The sequence below is a fragment of the Heterodontus francisci genome, chromosome 10 (assembly GCF_036365525.1).
Source record: "Heterodontus francisci isolate sHetFra1 chromosome 10, sHetFra1.hap1, whole genome shotgun sequence".
In the NCBI taxonomy this organism is placed as follows: domain Eukaryota; kingdom Metazoa; phylum Chordata; class Chondrichthyes; order Heterodontiformes; family Heterodontidae; genus Heterodontus; species Heterodontus francisci.
In genome coordinates this window covers 37163787-37174630 of record NC_090380.1, presented here as the reverse complement: position 1 = coordinate 37174630, position 10844 = coordinate 37163787, and the positions used below count along the sequence as shown (strand labels likewise).

The window sequence follows — 10844 nt, the reverse complement described above, 5'->3', positions numbered from 1 at the left end:
GTTTCCCCTTTTTCACCTCTCAATGTTCTGTTAAAAAATGTGTTTTATCTCCTCAGTGTTTTGCTTGTCAAGAAACAGACAACTGTCAGGTTTTCTTGCAAGTTGATGTTTATTATACAACATCCGAAAATGTATGCAACTTCACCCACTCTTAAATGCATACATTCACACAAGAAAAGATCGAGATTAAAAGATGACATGCATTTAGTTCTGATGGTTTTCAAGAGTCCTCTGGTAAGGTTGTGTTTCCCGGGATGAAGACTTGAAATGGTGCAGGCCTGTATTCTTTTCCCTTGTTCATTGAAGAAAGACTTGGGAGGTTTAGGAAGATGGATACACTGTTGCAGACTGCTGTTGTTATATTCCAGCCAAAGGTCACTGGTGAAGTACTGCTATGATTTCTCAGGTAGGGAGTTCAAAGCCAAACACCAGTCGCTGCCTACATGTAGTTCAAAGCTGGTAATCTTAGGCAGTGTCCTGTCTCTTCGATGGCATCGATGGATCTCTCTCTCTTCTGGCTTTGTCTGCCTAGCATATACCTTTTATTAAGCTCCTATCAGAAACCTGGTTTCTGTCATGTGACCAGAGTTTCTCTCTTATTCTCATAAAAGGTGTCTGATGGTGAGGCCAGGTTAGACAATGGGGTCTGGGTGTAACTCATCTTCATTGCATCTTGACAAAGTGGAGATTTTTCACACCCATTCTCATGCATTTGAATTTGGAGTCACTAAGTCTGCAATGCCATTGTTAACCCAATTTGTTTGAGAGAAGTAGCCATTAACACAGAATAGGTCATTTACATTTTAATGCCTTCTCCAAGGCTTGTCCAGACATGAAGATTGTCTCAGGATTCTTGCAATTTCTGGGCTGAATTTTATTGAGCTTCCAACATTGGGCTCCGTGGCGGGGGTAGGGGGAGCACTGGAAGATCGCAGCGGCATTCCCTGTGATCTTACCGGCTACCCACGATCTTCCGTTCAGGGAAAGCTGGTGCCATGGAGGTGGGGAAGGGGGGAATGTAGGATTTTTAGTGTCGTGGGGGGAGGGAAATGGGGTCAACTCTGCATTTTAGTGTGGGAGCGGTGAAGGGGTGACCTCTGCACTTTGTGCAATTGGTGGTGGGGGGGGGAGTGGAAGAGGTCAACTGTTCAATTTAAGTGTTTTTGGGGGCGGTAATGGGGCTACCATTTCTTTTCTGTCTATTGGGGCTGGGAATGGGTCACACATTTATGTACAGTGTAGTGGAGCGGGTGTTCCGGAGTTGAACCTTGTACTCTCTGTGTAGGTCTAGTAGCCCTTTAAAAATGATGCCAGCGCCTGCGCAGAGGCAGGTGATGCCATTGCTGGCATTGCAGATCCCGCCCCTGCCATGTGATGGGGGGGGTGGAAACCGCCCTGCGTATGGAAATGAGCCGCTGCGCGCTAGGTCGTGGCGGTATGGTGGCCCGTGCATGTGGGTGTGCATAAAATTCAGCCCTCCATGTGTATTAGCAGTAGAGGATAAGGTCACGTGACCTCTCGACTCCTTTTTGTTTTATAGAAAAATTATCTGTTTTGGGTTTGTTTCATAAGTTCATTGTAGTGTTCATAATTTCTCCTTGTGTGTGCATAACATTTATAATGCTCCTGTAAAGTGCCTTGGGACATTTTATAATGTTAAAAGCGCTATATAAATTTTAGTTTAGTTTAGTTTAGAGATACAGCACTGAAACAGGCCCTTCGGCCCACCGAGTCTGTGCCGACCATCAACCACCTATTTATACTAATCCTACACTAATCCCATATTCCTACCACATCCACACCTGTCCCTATATTTTCCTACCACCTACCCATACTAGGGGCAATTTATAATGGCCAATTTACCTACCAACCATAAATATATGTTGTTGTTGTGGCTTTATTCTAATTTGGAATTTATTATTTAAAAGGGGGCACTTATGTTTTAAGTGATTCAAATTGATGATTTAATCATACTAGTAGATAACCAAAAATGAGTAGAACAGGTGGTCTGAATGGCCTGTTTCTGTGCTGTAAATTCTATGTAATAATCTCATCTGATTATTACCTATTGTGTTGACAGACATTGTAAACATTCTAATTATTAATAGTTGTGAGACAAATGGAGAGAGACAGACAAACACATACACAAACAAAGGGCTAATTTTAACCTACTCTACCTTGCGGAAAATGGGCAGGTAGGAAGTTGAAATAATTATGGCAACTTATCTGTTGTGATCCCACTGCTTTGGAATTTTAGAAGTGGGACACCCACCCGCAGAATCCTGCTTTAAATTTGTAGATCGAGCCCCAATGATGTCACTTATCAAATAATCCAAGAAATGTGTTCCAATGTGAATATCATGTGATCAATGTGATCTGCAGATATGAGTTTAAATCTCACCATGGGAGGTGGGGAATTTAAATTCAATCAATTAAATAAATCTGGAATAGAAAGCTAGTAGCAATAATGGTGACTATGACTTACGTGGCAAATAACATTTGTGCCACACAAGTGCCAGGCAATGACCATCTCCAACAAGAGAGAATCTAACCAGCTCCCCTTGACATTCAACGGCATTACAATCGCTGAATCCCCCACTATCAACATCCTGGGGGTTACCATTAACCAGAAATTGAACTGGAGTAGCTATATAAATACCGTGGCTACAAGAGCAAGTCAGAGGCTAGGAATCCTGCAGTGAGTAACTTACCTCCTGACTCCCCAAAGCCTATCCACCAACTACAAGGCACAAGTCAGAAGTGTGATGGAATACTCTCCACTTGCCTGGATGGGTGCAGCTCCAAGAACACTCAAGAAGCTCTGACTCCATTCAGGACAAAGCAGCCCGATTGAAACATTCACTCCCTCCACCACCGACGCACAGTGGCAGCAGTGTGTACCATCTACAAGATGCACTGCAGCAATGGGTCAAGGCTACTCAGGTAGCACCTTCCAACCTGCAACCTCTACCATCTAGAAGAACAAGGGCAGCAGATGCATGGGAACACCACCAGGATTGTGAGGCTGCTGTTAACAAGCAGATTAATGTGGAACTTACTGCTTCCTATCTTTATTTTTTTTGATGTCTTTCTTTGACCGGGATGATGTCGCCCTCAACAACTTCTCCCAGTTCTTCAAACATCATTCCCATGAGAAGCAGGAACATGCAGAGAAGCTGATGAAATTCCAGAATCAGCATGGAGGCCACATCTTCCTACAGGATGTGAAGAAACCAGAGAGGGATGAGTGGAGCAATGGTCTACAGGCAATGCAAGTTGCCCTCAGTCTGGAAAAGAATGTGAACCAGAGTTTGCTGGATCTACATCAACTTGCCAACACCTGTACTGACCCTCATCTGTGTGACTTCCTGGAGACTCACTATTTGGATGAGCAGGTGAAGGTGATCAAGCAACTTGGGGACGACATCACCAACCTGAAGCGTCTGGGAGCTCCTGAGAATGGGATGGGAGAGTACCTGTTTGACAAGCTCTCTCTAGAGGAGAGTAGCTAATGTGACATCACATTACCTAACTATTTGAATTTGGAGTTCCCCTCCAATCCACACACCATCCTGACTTGGAACTATATCGCCGCTCCTTCACTGGGTCAAAATCCTGGAACTCCCTTCCTAATAGCACAATGGGTGTACCTACCCCACATAGACTGAAGCGGTTCAAGATGTCAGCTCATTACCACCTTCTCAAGGGCAATTAGGGATAGGCAATAAATGCTGACCTTGCCTGCGATACCTATATCCTGTGAATTAAAAACAAGCTATGAGGTTTTGAATCTTAGAAGACTCATTGGACTGAATTTTACCAGCCCCTCGATGTCGGGGTTCGTGGCGGTGGGGGGGGCCCGTAAAATACCTGTGGGAGCAGCCCCGCCACGACCCTCGACGCCGAAAAGGCCCCGCCGCATTTTACCAGCGGCAGCGAGGCCTCCGTGTGGCTGTCCCGCTGCTTGCCTTCATTTAAATATTAAAATTAATTAAGATAAGATGCTTATCAACTTACCTTGTCCCAGTGGCTATCCCATGCTGATTTTATGGCTGTTGGGCTCCGTTTGGGGTTCTGCGGTGAGACACTGGTTGGGAGGGGGAAGGAATGAAAATATCAGGGTGGGAGGAGGGGAGCAGAGAAAACATTTTTTATTGGCTGTGGGGATGGTGGGAAGGGGTTGAAGGGCGAATGTACAAGTTTGGGGGGAAAGTTCAGGGTGGGAATAAATTTATTCTTTGCCATATTGGCCGATAAAACAACCATGGGGCGGGGGGGTGGGGGGGAGTTGGGAAAGGGCCTCCAGCAAAGTGGCGCAGTGGTTAGCACCGCAGCCTCACAGCTCCAGGGACCCAGGTTCGATTCTGGGTACTGCCTGTGTGGAGTTTGCAAGTTCTACCTGTGTCTGCGTGGGTTTTCGCCGGGTGCTCCGGTTTCCTCCCACATCCAAAGACTTGCAGGTGATAGGTAAATTGGCCGTTTGTAAATTGCCCCTAGTTTAGGGAATATGGGATTACTGTCGGGTTAGTATAAATGGGTGGTTGTTGGTCGGCACAGACTCGGTGGGCCGAAGGGCCTGTTTCAGTGCTGTATCTCTAAATAAATAAAATAAATAAATAAATAAAAACAATTAACGATCTTTTCTCTTTAAAAATTCAGATTTTTGCTAAGCGCTTGAAACCTTTTAAAAATGGCACCGCCACCTGCGCGTTGGCGTGGACGCCATTGCCGGGGACAGAGCAGCCTTTCCCTCTACGTCATTGGGGACGGCTGCTCCACCTCCTCCATTTAAATGAGCCCGCGTGCGGAATATCACCGGGTCTCGGCGGCGGCACTTCCGTTTCAGAAGGCCGCCGACTTCAAAGCCCGATGCCGCGATGTTCAACACGCAATAAAATTCAGCCCATTATCATTTTTGCTGTGAACACAAACATATTTTGGAATAGCCTAAACTGCAAAACAAATTTTTCACATCTAATGCCAAGCTAACTTATTCCAGGGTTTAACTGCATTTACATTGGCATCCAGTCTGCTATGGGAATTGTAGGCTGGTTATAGAGATAAGTCTGAAAGCAGATCATTCTGTAACTTCCCATAACGTACAGCAAGCTGTGTAGCAAAAACAGAAAATGTTGAAAATACGCAGCAGCCATTAGCATATGTAAGGATAAAAAGATAGGTTATCGTTTCTGATGTAATTCTTTTGTCAGAACTTTGATTCTGTTGGAAAACATTCATTTTCAGATGCTGACAGACCTGTTGTATATTTCCATAATTTTCTGTTTTTGTTTCAGATTTCCAGCATTTTACAGTTTGTTATTTTTATTTGAACTGTATAATCATTTTTTGTTGTGACAATCAGCTACTGTCACAGTACAGCTCTTATTTTCTTCTTTGGCCTCCTTGTCTCGACAGACAATGGGTAAGCGCCTAGAGGTGGTCAGTGGTTTGTGGAGCAGCGCCTGGAGTGGCTATAAAGGCCAATTCTAGAGTGACAGACTCTTCCACAGGCGCTGCAGATAAAATTGGTTGTCGGGGCTGTTACACAGTTGGCCCTCTCCTTGCACTTCTGTCTTTTTTCCTGCCAACAGCTAAGTCTCTTCGACTCACCATTCTTTAGCCCCACCTTTATGGCTGTCCGCCAGCTCTGGCGATCACTGGCAACCGACTCCCACAACCTGTGGTCAATGTCACAGGACCTCATGTCGCTTTTGCAGATGTCTTTAAAGTGGAGACATGGACGGCTGGTGGGTCTGATACCAGTGACGAGCTCGCTGTACAATGCGTCCTTGGGGATCCTGCCATCTTCCATGCGGCTCACATGGCCAAGCCATCTCAAGCGCTGTTGGCTCAGTAGGGTGTATATGCTGTGGATGTCGGCCGCCTCGAGGACTTCTGCGTTGGAGATACGGTCCTGCCACCTGATGCCAAGCAATCTTCGGAGGCAGTGAAGATGGAATGAGTTGAGAAGTTGCTCTTGGCTGACATACGTTGTCCAGGCCTCGCTGCCGTAGAGCAAGTTACTGAGGACACAGGCTTGAAACACTCGGACTTTTGTGTTCCGTGTCAGTGTGCCATTTTCCCACACCCTCCTGGCCAGTCTGGACATAGCAGCGGATGCCTTTCCTATGCGCTTGTTGATTTCTGCATCGAGAGACGGGTTACTGGTGATAGTTCAGGCTTGGTAGGTGAACTCTTGAGCCACTTCCAGAGCGTGGTCGCCAATATTGATGGATGGAGCATTTCTGACGTCCTGTCCCATGATGTTCGTTTTCTTGAGGCTGATGGTTAGGCCAAATTCGTTGCAGGCAGCCGCAATCCTGTCGATGAGTCTCTGCAGACACTCTTCTGTGTGGGATGTTCATGCAGCATCGCCAGCAAAGAGGAGTTCTCTGGAGGACTTTCTGTACTTTGGTCTTCGCTCTTATAACTGTGTATTATGTCTGAGTAATGGGTAGGTACAAACGGTTTGCAGTTTACAGTTTATATCAATGAAATAAATTGAAAACTAAGAGTTTCTCTGATTTTGTTATGTTGCACATGTAAAGAATTTCGTTACCATAGGACATTTTCCCCCTAATTTTCTCACCTCTTCTCTTAAGGGTGAAGCAGCATAATCAATGCTCACAATTTACTTGTAAGTCCTTCAATTTTCAGACTCTTTTGAAATATGCTCACGTCATGTGAGAAATTTAAACATCAGGAAAGCTTTATGTAGGTTTCTCAAAGTGTCAGCATTTTAAAAATAATTTCTGCAAATCATGAAACTCATAAATAAATTGTGTATTGGACAGCTACTGATGTATAGTTTAACAGTTACCAGAGGCCAAAGTGGTCACTTTTCTTGTTGTCAGACTGTATGACTTCAGAAGGTGCTACCCCAAATGTCATTATGTGCACTTCCTAGCAGGCAACATTGGACAGTGAGTAGGAAATCATCTTGACTGAGTGTTATTCTTCGTCCAACAACTCTCTGGTCACATTGTAGCACCAATCACCCACTCTAGTTGAGATCTGCTACCGTGTGATGAATGATAATGTATTTTTACAATAGGTTGGTAATAGGATTTTGTGACTGCAATACATGTATATGCACACATGCACATTTATAGCAGCCCTAATTTCCTTCATAAATCGCCATAGAATATGCTAACTAGAAAGTCCTCTTATGAATCTTCACACGAGCTGTTGTGCTCAACTGATCTGATGTTGTTCTTGCTCAACACAACCTTTTCTCGACTTAATGTTAACAGCAATTATCTGAGCATTAGTATTTTGTAGACAGCTACTTTTATTAGATATTAAACAGCATAAGAACCTCAGCTAAATGTATTATTACCTTTTTTGTTTTTCTCATTGTTATTGAATCAGGTTCTGAATATATTTGATGATGGATTAGTTGCGCTTGAGCCTGATTTATCTCTGATTTTGTGGCATGTAATCTCTGTCTGGCTTGGAATCTGAATGAAGGTGAGATAATATCAAGTGAAACTGTATCATAATTTATCATTAGGTGGCAGTATTGGATAAGATTGTTGAACTATCAATGCAATCTAATGTCAATTGTTTTATCAGGAAAACAAGTCTGGTTAAGTGATCTAAAATGCAAGAGTTAAAACAGTAATCTATTGTTTATATATGTTCATACTGTTTTAATGCTTACATCTGTGTGATTAAGCTTCATGCAAAAACCCACAATAAACAGTTTATGTAAAGAAAGCAGTTATTTTCACTTTTCCTTAGGCTGCTCCTTGGACAGATTGCTTGTAGAAACACGATTCTTTATTTGACACCAGAGAGGTTGCAATGGCTTATAAAAAGGAATAAGTATTAAGAATTTTAGTCTGTTTCAAAATTATGTTTCTTTGTGAAGGTGGAAGTAACGGCTTTTGCGAGGACGCTGTTGATGGTTGCAATTAACCATTTATAAATGGGGAGCAGAAAAGGTTTAAAACTAAGAAGCTGTTAAGAGGCAGGTGAATGAAACCCTGTGTTTTTGAAAATGAATGTTGAGAATGTGGGCAATTTTACTCCTAAGCCGCCATCTCCATTCGAGTGTGTACTGGAAAGGCAATTACAGAGGAAGAAATAGAGTCATAGGGCTGAATTTAGTGGCACCAGAGGGGCTCCCGTCATCAGCGGGGGAGCCCTACCCCGGAGCCCACCCCCTGCCTGCCCCCGGCGCGATCTAACGGCACTAAGACACTTAAGTTCTCGGCACCGGGAACCCCGTCCCTTTAGAGAGTCCAAGAGCCTCTGACCAATCAGAGGACAGGCAGCTCAGTAGTATCGGCAGCGCCGCCAGAGCTGGGGGGTGGCGTTTAGTGCCGGGGGAAGAGGGTTAACATATGTGGAGATTTGCCTAGTGGGGACCCTCTGTGGACAATCCATGGTTCACGGAGGATGGCCACCCCCAAGCCCACAAGAAGGTGGCCTCGTTTTACTGGGAGATCTCCCCGGGTGACGGAGGCCCCCCCACCGCCCCTGCCGATGGTTAAATCCTAGCGGTGGCAGGAAGAGGCTGGTAATAGGCCACTTTTTTTGTTAGAGATACAGCACTGAAACAGGCCCTTCGGCCCACCGAGTCTGTGCCGACCATCAACCATCCATTTATACTAATCCTACACTAATCCCATATTCCTACCACATCCCCACCTGTCCCTATGTTTCCCTACCACCTACCTAAACTAGGGGCAATTTATAATGGCCAATTTACCTACCAACAAGTCTTTTGGCTTGTGGGAGGAAACCGGAGCACCCGGAGAAAACCCACGCAGACACAGGGAGAACTTGCAAACTCCACACAGGCAGTACCCAGAATTGAACCCAGGACGCTGGAGCTGTGAGGCTGCGATGCTAACCACTGCGCCACTGTTCCGCCCTTATGGGCCTCAATTGCCCTCTGGGCGGGAAGGCCATTGTTGGCTAAATCCCGGTGTGACAGGAAGGCCCCGCTGCCCCACCCCCCCCCCACCACCTGCCATCACAATTCTATGGCTACCCCCGCCTCCAAATCCATCTCAGCGGGGCTTGTAAAATTCAGCGCATAGTGTTGTTTGTGGTATAGAGGGAGGCCATTCGTTCCATCAAGTCCACGCCAGCTCTCTGCAGAGTAATCCAGTCAGTCCCACTCCCCTGCTTGATCCTTGTCGCCCTGCCTATCCAGTTTCCTTTTGAAATCTTTTCAAGATTGAAACAGAAAATTCTGGAAACATTCACAGGTCTGGCAGCATCTGTGAAGCGAGAAACAGAGTTGATGTTTCAGGTTGATGACCTTTCATCAGAACTGTTATACTGTTCTAATAGAATTTGATTGGGAACTTGCAGGAACACAATAGGTTATAATTGGGCTCAATGTTGAAATATTCTGTTTTGCTACGCTGCCTACGCTTTTCTCACTTCCCTGTCTGTAACTGTTAACAGGTAATAAGAGGATGTCATTGTTTGAAGATTTAGATGTAGGCTGTATTTTGTCCTGATTCCTGCCCATTTTGTAGAAGAATAAAACCAAAAGCAAAATACTGCAAATGCTGAAAATCTGAATTAAGAACAGAAAATGCTGGAAACCCTCTGCAGGTCAGGCAACATCTGTGGAGAAAGGTGGGGTTAACGTTTCAGGTCGATGACCTTTCGGTCAGAAGCAGTTCTGCCTGACCTGCTTAGCATTTCCAGCATATTCCATGTGTGGAAGAACTGAGGTAGGTAAGGGAGAACAATGTGGTGGGGACACCTAGCATTGCCTCCCTGCCTGTAAAAGTTTCCTCTAACAGCTATGTGAACGCAACAAAGTCCCAGCTGACTCATGCACATTATGATTATAATCAGCCTCTCATGTTTTACAGTCTATTTCCTCACACTGATACTTAAAGTTCGTCCCTAGAAAACAATACCTGCATAAAAGAGATATTTTAGACAGTGTAAGACAGGGGAAGGAGTATTGGACTTTTAACTTGCTGAAACTTGGTTGCAGAAAAATCGATTCTGTTTGAATTTATGCTCGCTTTTGCCTCTTCATCTCACTAAAATGTTGCAGCATTACAGCTGGTACTCTGCATTTTAACTTTTACTGCCCTTATTTGCTAAATACTGGACAAAATGGATTTTCCATTGAGGATTCCACTCTTTGAAGATGAAAAACTGGCAGATAAGAAGAAGGACCAGCTTGTAGTGCTATCTGCATTGTGATTCGGCAGACTATGGAGATTCTGAAGGCATGCTCTAGTTGACTTAACAGATCTGGGGAAGGTCTACAGTATATCCTAGCCACGGTATCTTGGATCATTGCCATTTGCTGCAAGCTCTTCTGAAAAAATGGAAGAAGAGGTAAATGTAGAAAAATAGCAAGATAAGCAGACAACTGAAGCCCAATTTCTGGAAGCTGCAGCTAGCTGCCAGACATCTGTGGACACAGCTCATAAGATACACTTTCACCTAAACAAAATCCATGCGTGCTGCAAAATCATTCATGCCATCAGGCACCCTTTGGCTACTCCATCAACTGATTCATTTTTTGACATGCAGCTCCCCTTCTAACTACCAAGACTCCCATTTTGATAATATTCGGCCACTCTTTCTTGCAGGCATTCCTCCAGCTTACCCAAATCACTGTGCACATATCCCCTCAGAAATAAAAATATTTAATGAAATTCAAGCTGTGTGCCTTCAGACTGTTTCTTACCACCTTGCTCCACAATGGTGCCTACATTGGGTGCCCATTCAATCTTAAACCCTTAACTCCTTGCTGCTCCTTTGGGAGGCTGAGAGGTGGCTGGCTGATGCTATTGAGCAGATTTCTTAGGGGATTCTGGAGATAATTTTTTTTTGACTGTTGGCTGTCTTCTCCT

At 44.6% G+C, this 10844-nt stretch overlaps 1 pseudogene; it reads left to right on the top strand.

Moving 5' to 3' along the window:
* The first annotated feature begins 2187 nt into the window (after positions 1–2187).
* LOC137374167 (ferritin, middle subunit-like) lies at positions 2188–3525 on the top strand (annotated as a pseudogene).
* The last annotated feature ends 7319 nt before the right edge of the window (positions 3526–10844 follow it).